The sequence below is a fragment of the Mastomys coucha genome, unplaced genomic scaffold (assembly GCF_008632895.1).
Source record: "Mastomys coucha isolate ucsf_1 unplaced genomic scaffold, UCSF_Mcou_1 pScaffold22, whole genome shotgun sequence".
NCBI lineage: Eukaryota > Metazoa > Chordata > Mammalia > Rodentia > Muridae > Mastomys > Mastomys coucha.
In genome coordinates this window covers 66,300,649-66,313,775 of record NW_022196905.1, presented here as the reverse complement: position 1 = coordinate 66,313,775, position 13,127 = coordinate 66,300,649, and the positions used below count along the sequence as shown (strand labels likewise).

The 13,127-nt window shown below is 47.7% G+C and overlaps 1 protein-coding gene across 14 annotated transcripts in view; it reads right to left on the bottom strand.

Annotated features, from left to right (window-relative positions):
* Positions 1–13,127, bottom strand: part of Dcun1d4 (defective in cullin neddylation 1 domain containing 4) — an 86,647-nt gene that overhangs the window by 59,744 nt on the left and 13,776 nt on the right. Inside the window, exon 1 of one of the 14 annotated variants that reach the window (XM_031342709.1) lies at positions 12,595–12,781. The exons of 12 other annotated variants lie outside the window; for them this stretch is intronic. The gene's annotated coding sequence lies outside the window, so the exon portion shown is untranslated. Of the gene's footprint in view, positions 1–11,629; positions 12,459–12,594; positions 12,782–13,127 lie in introns of those variants that run through there. One more of the 14 variants, XM_031342706.1, reaches the window with a different exon arrangement.

Here is a 13,127-nt window from a genome sequence, read left to right as displayed (position 1 = left end):
CCCCCCCCCCCGACTCCCTTCCCACACACACATTTAAAAGAAAACTCAAGGCCTATGCATCCAATCCCAGCACTCGGGAGACTGAGCAGGTGAATCTCTGTGAGCTGGAGTCCATCCTGAGTTCCAGGATTCTAGGGCTATAGAGTGAAACCATGCCTCAAAAACAAACACAAAATAGACAGACAGACAGACAATAGATGGATGGACAGATGGATGGATGGATAGATAGATAGATAGATAGATAGATAGATAGATAGATAGATAGAAACAGAATGAATTAAAAATCAATTCAAAATAGGTCAAAAACTTAAAACACAAACCCAAAACTACACAAGGACTGTGAGAATACAGGGGAAGTGCTTCAGGGCACATGTCTGGATAAAGGTTATGTTTTGGATAGGACTCCCCAAAAAAATAAGCTAAAAGCAAAATTTGACAAATGGTAAATGAAAATCTTCTGCACATCAAAAGAAACAATCAATGGAGAGCGAGACAGCCCACAGTGCAGAAGAGAGTATCTCAGAGTCTCTTTATTGCCTGGGAGTTTATTAAATCATGAGCGGTCTTCAACATGTCAACAGCAAAAAAGAAACAAAACAAGAAAAATCCTACTTAGAAATGAACAAATGACCTGCATGAGCACTGGCTTAAGAGATTTCTTAAGAGATGAGACGCATCAGTAACATGGGAATGAATACAAAAACCCTTCACCATCAGTACCCAGGGCGATGCCGTCCAGTCATAACAGGACATCACCTCACGCAAGTTATAATAGTATCATCAATAAGACAAAGAACCTGCTGCACTGGTATGAGAAGAACTCTTAACAGGCAATGCGTCTGGTGGGAACAAATTAGGACTTAGTTATATTAGTAACTTAAGTAATTAACCGTCAATATTTAGCCATTAGGAAAAAGTGTGGGGCTCTCAAAAACTAGAAGGAGCCCTCACAGTGTGACGCCTCCATGCTGGGAGTGCACAGAGAGGGGCTTGAGAAGGGTCTGGAGGCTCCACCTATCTACTGGGGCACAGCTCACTAAGGCACACACACAGCCTCAGCACACAGCGAGAGATGAGAGCAAAAACCAAGGCACATGGACACACTGGAGCACTACACAGCCACAACAGAATGGAATCCGTCGCCTGCAGCGACAGGGGGAACTGGAGGTCATTTAAAGAGAAATAAGGCAGAGAAGACAAATACTGCATATTTTCACTTGGCTTTAATTGACACATGGTAACTGTGTATGTTTTGGAGGTACAGTGTGACACCACAAAACATATATATAATGTGTGGTGAACAGAGCTGGGTGGCTGCAGACATATGTCATTTCCATGGGAATATGCATAATCAATGTAAAAGCTAACAAGTTCTTCTCATAGTACAGGCCAGGCACGTATGAGGCAGGGGCAGGAGGACTGGTGGAAGTCCAAAGCCAGCCTACCCTACAGTGCGAGCTGCAGGCCAGCTTAGCAAGCTACAGTGAGCACCAGGCCAGCCTGTGCTATAGGGTGGGAACAGAAGATTGGTCAGCAGAGCCTAGAAAAGGTCTGCGGGCGGAATGAGGGAGGATGGCTCAGGAGTCTGGTGTAAGACTGGACAGGAGGGATCAGTTCTTCCGTAGCACAGGACAGAAGGCTCAGCATGCTGGACAACTGCCTGCATATTTCACACTACCTAGTTGAGGTACCACTGTGCTCACAATAAATGCCTTCTCTGTAGCAATAAAAAGCATGAAGTAACCCTGCAGGGGCAGTAGGGTAAGAGCAGGATATCAGCCACGCTATTGCCAGAAAACCAAAACAAAATGAAAGGTTATCAAAGGCACTGAATCACAGGGACCAAGCAGGGCAGGGCTGGGACTCTCCCACGGGTTCAAAGCAACATACTGAAGGGCCCTCCGTTTTCCCAAGTGTTATGGAAAGAGAAAATCCATTGTGAAAGCAGGAGTGTGCTGGAGTGACAGCCACTGTTAAGGTTACCTGGCTTCCTTCCCTCTAGAAACACGAGCCCATGCAAGGCCCCATCCAACTGTCCCATGTCCTCCGGGCTCATTCCACTCCTTGAGCATTCAAGCCATGTCCTGTGTGGAAGCCTTGGAATTTACTCTGCCTTGAAGCCTGGAGTGTGCAAGGTTCAACAGCTATCTTCACCAAGTATCTACTGGTGTAGGCCCTCATCGGTTCTGGCCTCCCCACGCTCCCCGGAGACTCGGTGACCTCACAGGCCTCAAGGTATTCTTAACAGCTTTGCTGATATACATTTCACATTCCACATCATTCACCATTGGAAGTGTACAATGCAGTGGCTTCAGTGTATTCCATCACATTCCGGGCCATTTTTATCACATTCACTGCCAGTCCTCACTTGTCCCCTCCCCCTTCACCTGGAGGCCACCAAGACTCTTCCTCCTGCCTCTACAGATCTGCTTCTTCTAAACATTTTAGAACGCAGAAAGGCCCGGGACAGCACTTTCCCAAACAGAATACTGTGTGTATTATCTACTCTTCCACCTCTGTCCCTACCTCCAGAATCCAAGCTTCAGGGCAGGGACTGCTCACCCCTACCCCAAACTTCCAAGGGCACAAACCTGGCACATGGCGGGTTTGCAAGAGAGCCGCAAGCTCCAAAAACAGCCAAAAGCCTCAGCCACGTGGAGGTCGCTCACAAGACTTCTAGGAAGACAGTGCGGAAGCCAGAGCACGTGATAGGCTGGGAGGGAGGGTAAAGGGAGGAGCAAAGTGTTCAAGATTTTGTGAAAAGAGGGCAGATAGCTGTGCGCGCGCATGCGTATGTGCTCCACTCAGTCTGTGGCTGAGGGTGGTGCTTGAACGTGTTTAAAATGCTGCTACCTCCGACACCTCAGGAGGCTGAGGCAGGAGGATCCCAAGTCCCACCCCCCCCCCAAAAAAAACCCACTGATGGCAGACTGGACAAAAGGTGGGTCAGATCACAAGTCATTACAGACTGAAATTTGAGCTCAGAGATTCTCAGTATGTGGGATTTGAAAAGTGCAGTATCTAATTTTTTTTAACTACAATAAAATAAATTCACTTAAAAATGACTTGGAACACAGTATTTTCCATAAAATGAAAGCTATACCTTATGAAAACTAAAAACAAAATGTTTTAAGGGATCTCTAATCCCAACTTACAATTTGACATAATAATTAATAGTCAATGGCTATATGAGATGGCACAGGTCTTTCATTTGTGTAACCAAACACTTTTACTTTTAAGGCAAGTTATTAGAACACTGTGATGTTTTGCACACTGTAAGTCTAGGTAGGAGACCCCAAAAGCTAGGTCTACAGTCAGTTCCATACAGCATGACCTTCCCTGACAGAAGTAGGCATTTCTACTAAATGGCTAATGGTGCCTACCTCCCAAGGATGCTGCAAGAATGAAATGCTGAGATCAGCCTGGGGCATGGGAGGTAACACCTAGGTGCCAGCAAGAGTCAGAGGGTGGCATCTTTTAAGCCTTCTCCCAACACAGCCAAACCAACCCCAGCTTGCTACTGCTTAAGCAACACGAAAGTAGCTTCTATACCCACAGAAGCCAGAGTATATGACCCAATCAATTCATGAAAATAGGAGAGTGGATTCTAACACACAGCACCTCAACTCAGCCATCACCGGCCACTCCAACAACCTGGCCACCAACAAAACTAACCCAGTACCCTACAGTGTGGAAGCCAGGGTCAAGGCAGGGCAGGCATACCAGGCAAAGGAAAGGCAGGCAGCAGGGAAGAAAGTGTTAACTTCAGTTGTCTGGTCAGTGAATATTTGCTACTGGAACAAAGAGCCAGCAGGGGGGGTGCTACAGGAGGAACACAGGTAATGTGTAATGCAGGTAAACAGGTCACTGTGTAATGCAGCATTTGCATAGAGCACAAGATCCAAAATTACATGCATCCAAGCATCTGGCTGCGGGCAGTTTCCCCTCCCTCTCACAAAACCCAGGGAAGAAGCTGGCAGAAGAAACCCAAGAGGAGGCTTGCCATCCAGAGCCCTGTCTGTGCCTGCCACTGCCATCTCAAAGGAACCGGTCACTTCAGGACACATGGGCTGGCTGTGTTCCCAATGTGACAAGGTACAAAGGACTCCAGATTCCTTCTTCTCACCCTGCCTACCACTGAGAACAGAGCTTCCCCGGGGTCACTCAGAGACAAAATACCATTCAATCTCAATAATGTTGCAGGGACCAGGTTCAGAGCAAAGAACCTTAGGCCTAGTATACTCTAGAGTCCCAACTCCGCTATGCTCTAGCTGAGTCACCTCATACACGTATCAGCAATCTAACTCATGGTGCCTCAGTGCCCGTCTGTAGAGCCAGAATGACAGAACCCTCTCCACAAGCTCCTGGGGGCAGCAGTGAGCAGGTGCACAAAGCACACTGACAGAGTGCTGCCCACACCCCACACCGCACACCCCACACCAGCTCTACTTGGCCTGGGCCTGGAACAGCTGCACAGAAAGACTCTTAAGAAGGGATAGCAAGGAAATGTATCTTTAAGGCCATTAATACAACATCCCCTATTTAATTGATCAGAACTAGGAATATTTGGAATAGTTTGGGGAATGGCATCTGTAAAAAGAGACACTAAAAATAAATATTTAACCATGCCCTAAGATATAAAAATGGGGGTGGGGGATTAACTTCATTATAAAAGCTTCTGAGTAGCTCTAAGCCAAGCCTTGCTCTCTGGCTTTTCTGCAATGGTGTCAGCTATCACCTGTATTTTCAAACTTGCAAGAGTATTTCCATATCTCCGACAACTTAAACTGCTTCAGCAACAAGAAAGTACCTTTCTGGGCCCCAGTTCTCCGGGAGGGTTAAATACCTGTCGTCACTTGAAATCACCTTACCAAAGAGGTGTGCAGAGAGAGGAGCAAGCTGCAAGACCCCAGACACCCTACCAGCTGCACTGTTCTAAGAGGAAGAGCCCAAGACAAGCAGGGAAGTACCAGTGGGCTCTGACCTATCCAGTCGCAGGCCAAGACAATGCCCCCTCTGAGGAGCAAGTGAAAAGCAGCGTACAACGGAGACCCGTTCACCTGCAGCGGAGAGTACCCGACCCTGGAGCTGGACCACCAAGGCTCTTTGTAAAGAGCCCCAATCCCAGTGGCCTTGAGGCCCCCTTCCTATACTCCAGCTTCCTCACCAGCAATCTGCTTGGGGAGGGGGTGGAGAACATGGTAATAAAGGGCCTTTCCCCCCTCCCCTTGTCCCTTTCTACCCATCTCCCCTCCCCTCCTGTTTCCTCTCCACTCATACATCCCACAGGTCCTTACTCTCTGCACCTCACCTCCTTCTGCCCTTGGCTTCCCCTACACACACTTACCTAGCTGTCACAGGTCTACCGGGTAGGTTCTGTCCTCTCAAACCTTTCTTTTCCCCAGTGAAACACCAAAGGCTAAGTGGACGGTGAAACTACTCACTCTTCTAGGAAGTCTGTGTGCCTCCGCCTGGTCCCAAGCACCCTGACGTCCATTAATAGGGCAGCCATCATTCATCTTTCACCTGCCCACTCCCCTCTTTCCTCTACAATCTTTTTGAAAAGTGAGCTCCAGACGACCTTGTTTGTTACAGCAGTTGTCTGGCAGCAATGAGTGAGTGACAGGGTGCTCAAATAACAGAATGTCTCTTTTCCTCCGTGGCTCCTACGATGCCACACCTCCCAAGGAAGCCACCATTACAAATCAACAGCAAACATGGGTTCCTTGGGACTGTGTCTCTTCCCAGCTCTCCTCCCTGCATCCCAGTCTCCTTGCTGTTCCTCAGATGAGGCCTGCCCTGACCACACCAACATCCAATGCCCTCACCCACACGCACGCACACGCGCGCGCGCGCACACACACACACACACACACACACACACACACACGATGCCTCTGCTTTGTTTTCTCTACAGAACTGATCACTATGAAACATATCTATTATCTGCCTCTCACCTACAGCATATGAAAACGACCAGACAAATGAAGAACTGGGACTTGCATACATTAGGTACGCAATATTCACACCTGGTGACTGACAGCACCATGCCCCAGAGAGGGTAGTTTTTATACATGAAATCTCTGAGCACAAAATAGTTGAGAAACTCACCTACAATCTCACAACTAATAAATGGCATGAGGTGGTTGTGAGCCCAGACATTCTGACTTTTCTTACCAACCACATTCCTCCTTCTCAAATTGCTACAGACAGTGGGGAGATACCATCCCATCACATCCATGGAGCAGATGCAGGTGTGGGCATGTTGCTGGGCCACAGACAGTGGGGAGACACCATCCCATCCATGGAGCAGATGCTGGTGCCAGTATGTCACTGGGCCACAGAAACACTGCACCAGAAAACGTTCAGAGTCATCATTCTCTGTGGCAAAAGCACCGATCAAGAGATACAGGATTCACACAGTTTCCTTTAGATCAGTGTGTGATGCTGTAGTATCTTCATGAAAAGAGAAACTAACCATTAACATGAAGATGGCCATAAGTACATCTTAAGAGCCAAGTATCTGGGGGAGGGGGTCCTCAGTGAAGCGCTGACTCATGGGGCAGGAATGAGAAGGCTCTTAGGAGTGATAGGTATGCGCTGTACCTTGGCTTAGGAGTTGCTCTGCCAGGGTATTTGTTCAACAGTCTATCTAACTATACATTTAAGTGGCTATAATTTTTTAACATGTAAATTATCTCAGTAAAGTTGACCAGGAAGGCCCATGCTGAGGTACTCCTTCCCCCTGAGGTGGCAGTCATAAGACAGGTATAATGCAGAACAAAGTTTATTTGGAACATGGGAATGGGAGTTGAGAAGGGAGTAGAGGCAGAGACAGAGAGTCAGAGACGGGGGAGGAAGAGAGAGAGGAGAGAGGTTGGCCAGGAACATGTAGAGAGGGAGGAGGAGAGGGAGAGAGGGAGAAAGGGTTAGGGAGGGAAGAGAGTTAAGAGAGAAGGGGCAGAGAGATGGAGGAGGGGCCAAACAGCCCCTTGTATAGCAAGCCAGGCCCACTTGACTAGAAGGCATGCCAACACTGAGGACCTGCAGTGCTGGCTCCTGCCACTTACAAGTGACATTCCAGGAATCCTCAGTCAGGCTTTTAGTCACCTCTGAGTGGAGCTTACAGGCAGCTACACTGAAAAGGGAAGACCCCCACTCTTCTCCACAAAAGCCTCCGCCAGGTAAACAGACAGTGAGGGGCTAGGTCTGAGTTCTTAGTTGCCAGCACTGGAAACCAACTGTGGTGAGTTTAAACAAAAAAGTGTTGGTTTTGTTTTGATTTTTGTTTTAAATATAGCACTAGACTCACTAAGAAAATGAGAAAGCCAGGCCTGTCAACCACATAACAGAAAGAATCCCCATGGGCACATGGTGCGATTTCCCCACAGACAGAACCAGGACTGGACCAACTCCAGCTCCAAAACCAACAGAGCTGCTGCCCTGGCTGAGCACCCACCACAGTGGTTCTCCTCAGGCTCCAGCCTTCTTCCCTTTGCTGGCCTCCACCTTCAGGGGGTATGGGAGCTGGGAGGAGTGCTTCCTGCTAAGGAAGAGATCCCTCCAGTCCAGACAGCACTGTTGGGATAACACTCTGTAAACCCTACTGATACAGGCAGCGGTAGACAAAGGTTTGCTAAATACTCGTTAGGAAGGGAAACTTCTGAAGAACTGCCAAAAACAAAAAACCAGAACAAAATCCGACCCTCACAGACGGGTGGTGCTACCTGCAGGTAAGGGTCTTTTCCTATCACTCAGTGTTTTTATTCCATACATTCAGGAGTTTCAAAAACAACACCCTGCCTTCCTAGGCAACAATAACTCGTTTAACATTTTCTAATTAAAAGAAAGCAATTCAAACCTCAGGAAGCAGGCGCTCCCTCCAGAACCACTGACAGTCCAGAAGGGGAAAAAAAAGTGGTCCTGGCTCTAAAACTACCATGTGACACTTACTAAAGCATGAAATTCTATTTAAAATGCATTTCAGTGTTTTTCTTCCTAAGAAACACTTTCTACAGTGTGTTCCTAAAATAATAATTCTCAAGAGGTACTTCTGACCTGAATTTCACAGTAAGAGTAAGCTGTAGGAAGCAATCAACACCAGTTCGGGCTCCTAACCAGCATACTTCTCTCTGTCGCTGTTAGCTTTAACTTACACATTGTTTAACACAGTAAGTGAAAACACACTAACACTCTCATTGTCCTGTTTTCTGGGTTTAGGTGCATTTAGTATTTTATCTGCATGGATGACTCTGCATATGTGTGACCGATGCCCTCAGAGGCCAAAGAGGGTATTAGATTCCTGGAACTGGAGTTATAGCCTGTGGTTAGCCATCGTGTGGGTGCTGGGAACCAAACCTAGGTTCCCTGCCAGAGCAGCCAGTGCTCTGACCACCAGGTCCTCCCACCAGCTCCTAGTTCACTGTATTACTAACTAAAGAACTAAAGCCAGGATATGGCCATAAGTCACAAAGAGAAAAACTAAAATAGTGTCAACCCATCTCCCAAACAGACCTGGACAGATCTAACCTTCTGTCCCAAACACACTTTTCCTAGTCCTTGCGTGCCCCTTGAGCAAACCTTGCAGCATTTAATCTCACCATATCAAACATACTGTTTGCATACTGCTGTTATGGTTTGAATAGGAAATGTTCCCAAAAGGTTCACATCTTGAATGCTTGGAGCCCAGCTAGTGTTGTTACTTGGAGGTTGTAAAAACCATGGAACCTCTGGAGGTCATGGGGAGGATGATATTGTACTGTGGAGGACAGGGAGGGAGGAGGGAGCCTTCCAGGGAGAGAAGCCAGGCCTCAATGACAGAAGCTGTCCCATATCACCAGGTTCTTGCTCTGAGGAGGCCTGGAAGCCCTCAAGGTTTTTGAGTAGGGAAGGAAATACTAAAAGCAAAGATTATTCAGCAACTGAGAGACCTATATAGCACAGGCTAGACCCTACACAGGATCACTAGTTATCAAAAAACAGACTGCCTCAGACCCAAGATGGTGATAATGAGTTGGGAAGAGGGGGCAGTTGTAGGGGACAAGAAGAGACGCAGCCTGTGGTCATTTATCTTGTCAATTAGTCTGGATTTGGAATGATGAAAAAGACACACTGTGGGTCTCTCTGTGAGGGTACTTTTCGGGGGGGGGCGTTTAATAGAGGTAGGAAGACCCACCATGAGTGTGGGCAGCACCTTCCCATGGGCTTAACTACAAAACAGAAAGTGGCAGAGGGCTTAGTATCTTCTCTCCTTCCTACTGACACAGTGTAACCAGCTGCCTCCTATTCCTGCGGCTCACTCTCAGTGTATCCTCTCTGCTCTGCCAGTGTATTCTCAAACTGTAAGCCAGAATAAACCCTTTCTTCTTCAAGTTGCTGTCTCAGCTATTTGGTCACATCAACAAGATAAGTATTGAATACACAGCCTCTCCTTTCCACTACCAAACAGGAAAAGATGGGATGCATCTAAGGTCACAAGAGTGATTAAAATCACTGCAGCTTCATTAACCAAAGGAATTAAATCAACTAACCAGTTTTGCTTTTCTATTGCCTTGACTAACTACAAAGCTAGGGCCACATACACAGCCTAGTTCCAACACACGGAAGTACTTTGGTACAACCTCAAGTCTAAATGTCCCTGGGAATGAACACTTACCAAAGTCACCAGGCTATAAAGTACCAGGTACTTAACTGACCAACTACATTTTGCTGCTATGTCAGCAGAATTACTAGCTATTAATTATTAGCTACAATTATAAGGATGACCATGGTGATGATTAAGATGAGAATAATGCAAACATCAAAACAGGAAGAAGGAAGGAAGTTACGTGGGGAGGAATACCATCAAGTATTAAGTGGGGGCCTTCTCTGAGCCACTAAGGAGAATGAAGAAAGTCACTGTGCACAAATCCCCAACAGGAAGAGGAGGAGAGAGCTTTCGTCTTTGGCAGTTACAGACAAGACTGTGATGGCTATTCTCAGTTGTCAACTTGACTATGTCTGGAATTAACTAAAACCCCAAATGGAGTGGCACGCCTGGGAGTGATTTTTGCTTAATTTGAAGTGGGAAGATTCACTTTCAATCTGGAGTTTTGAGGTGGGAAGACACACCTCTAATCTAGGCCAAGCTTTCTGCTGGAAGCCTAATAGAAGGACATGGAAGAAGGAAGCTTTTGTTCTTTGCCTGCTTGTTCTTACTTCAATACCAAGTCCATTCCTTCACTGGCATTACCACCCTCCTCCTCCTCCTCCTCCTCCTCCTCCTCCTCCTCCTCCTCTTCCTCCTCTGCCTCCTCCTCCTCCTCTGCCTCCTCCTCCTCCTCCTCTTCTCTTCTTCTTCTTCAGGATTCCAGTATATACCAGCTGAAGCATCCAGTCTAGTGGACTGATTCTTGGACCTTCCATACATAGACAGCCATTGTTGTATTAGCTGGACAACAGCCTATAAGTCATTCTAATAAATCCCATGTATGCATGTATGTATGTACATATGTATAAACATAAATATACACACATACATATTTAGGATTTATATGTATATATTCAGAGAGATTCATTCTATAAATTGATACCCTTAGAGAACCTTAATACAACTATCCCCCCCCCCAAATTCTTCCAAAACAGAGTCAAGACTTATCTCCAATAAACCTTTCTGAACTGCATAGTTAAATCCACAAGAAAATATAAGACCTAGCCAAGGCCAAAATGCAAAGGTTGCAAACACTACAGTAGACAGTACAGGCTGATGGCACCTAGGGCTTTGGGGCTTATGGACTAGCTGGAGGGTTGTGTGAGGAAGAGCACTTGTCCTTTGGGATGTAATGAGAATAAATGAAAACAGATGCAGACTAATGTTTTCTTTAGATCTTGAAGACAGTTATAGAACTCATGCATTTTTTTATATGCCCTTATCATTTGGCAAGAGCAAATCCTAGATTAAATACTTTTTTGAAAAATATCCATAATATATACAAGAAGGTTCTTAGAGATTTTACTGCAGGTGTAAGTCAAAACAGGATAGATATAAATTGTTTCCCTAGAACATCACATTCTAAGGAGTTTCTCAGACCTTATTTCAAAAGCCATCCTGTAAGGTGTGGAGAGATGGCTCAGCACTTAAGAGTGCTTACTGCTCTTGCAGAGGATCTGAGTTCCACTCCCAGCATTCAGGTGAGTAGCTCACAAGCGCCTGTAACTCCGGTTCTAGGGGATCCTTCATCTGATCTCCATGGTATCTATATGCACGTGCACACACCCACACATATATACATACTTAAAAATAGTAAAAACAAAAACATTTTCTAACACATATACAAGTTCAGTACTGTCTTAACTATCAAGTCGTTTCCAGATCTTAAAACTCGTCAAGATGTTTACCACTGGGCTATTTAAAACACCCCTCCAATAACCATCACATCACAATTATCGATGTTTCATAGTATCCGATACACCACACAAAAATAATCTTATAGCCCCTACATTTCATTTGAGAGTGATCACTAAGAAGTACTGGCAAAGGATGTGGTGGCTGTAAGTCCACAAACTCAGGAAAACCTGTAATAATCCAGAGGGAAGGACTTTATAGCCCGGCATCCAAAGGGCAAATCGCAGCCTCATTTGCTTTACTTACATAAAAGTTAAGGCATTGCAGTTCCCCTTTGCTCACGTTTAGGATTTCATTGCAGGTTCTGGTATGAGACTACTTCAACCCCAAATTCCACTAAGCTGCCATTCTTCATTTGCTTTAAAAAAAAAAAAAAATCCCCTAATTCTTGGGCAAACCAAGTAACCCAAGAAATACCAGTGCAGTTATCGGTATTTTCTTCACAAGGGATATATGTGCCTTTTCTTAGTTTCCATACTTATGTAAGGCTGTATACTTTACCCTAGACTTCCATACACTGAATACTCTCTAAATTTCCCATGATAAAGGTTGCTTTAAAACGAATGTGTGCAGGATGGTTCAAGACTAAGCTTTCGCTCCGCAAGGCTATACCAGATGTAGGGATTAATTAACTCGGAGAAAGGCCAGGGCTTGGTCTGGGCTCTCCCTCTGCGGTGGACACTGTCCCAAGGAACCCAGGCATCTCCCAGGAGAGAACGCACTGGGTCTCCGCGGCAATAAAGCACGAGTTAGTCAAGCAGGGAGGTTCCAAGGGGCGCGCTGCATTCTGGGACTCGTTTCCACAGTTACCCACGTGCACCCAATCCAACCGCGGCCCAGGGCGGCTGGGACTACAAGTCCCAGAATTCCGCGAGCCTGCCTTTCCCTTTACACCGGCTCGAGGAGCCAGACCCTAAAGGAAACCCCCTAAAGCACCCTCCCGGTGCTTCTGGCGGAGGTAGCTTCTCGCACGCGCGTTGCTATGCCTCCAGAGCGGCCCTCCGTACAGGGTGGCAGGTCCTGACGCATCAGCCTCTACACCTGAAGGCTAGAAATTTGGTAACTGCGTCACACACTGCCAAACCTACGGACCGCCGGGGACCCCGACACCCTCTTACGCTGATTCCTCCACCCCGCCTCCAGGACCCCTGCGGGTCGGGTCAGCTCGCAGACAGCGGCCTCCCGGTCCTGTAACCTTAGCCCGCACTGACCTCGCTCCCCGCTGCTCGCCAAACGCGGCGGCCACTGCCAGCCTCGGGACACCTCCCGGGTACCCGGCCCCGCCCCCTCTCCTCCGTGCACTCGGAGGCTCCAGGGTGGTCCCCTCCTAGGCTGGACCGGGCCTCTCCCGGGAGGAAGCGCCTCCCCCAATGGACAGTCCAACGCTCCCCACCCCGCCCCAAGAGCACAGAACCCGAGGATGACAGCCCTCCCAGTCCTCGCTCCTCCCCACCTACTCTTCCTCCCAACTCACTCCGCACACCCCTCCCCGACCCGTCTCAGCCCCCAAACTGCATCGCAGTCCTATCCGCCATCCACTCCTCCGGGGACCCCCCTGTCCCAACACCTGCCCCCAAGCCCTCTCCCCACTCCGGGCCGCCGTCCCGCACCCCGGACTCCACAACTCTCCCATCCCACCGCGGCGTCTCCCACTCCATGCCCCCATTCCATCAGCCCCCAGCCCCTCACCGGCCCGGCCGCTGTCCCAGCTCCCCCACCCATTGTTCCCGCCCCCGCCCCCAGC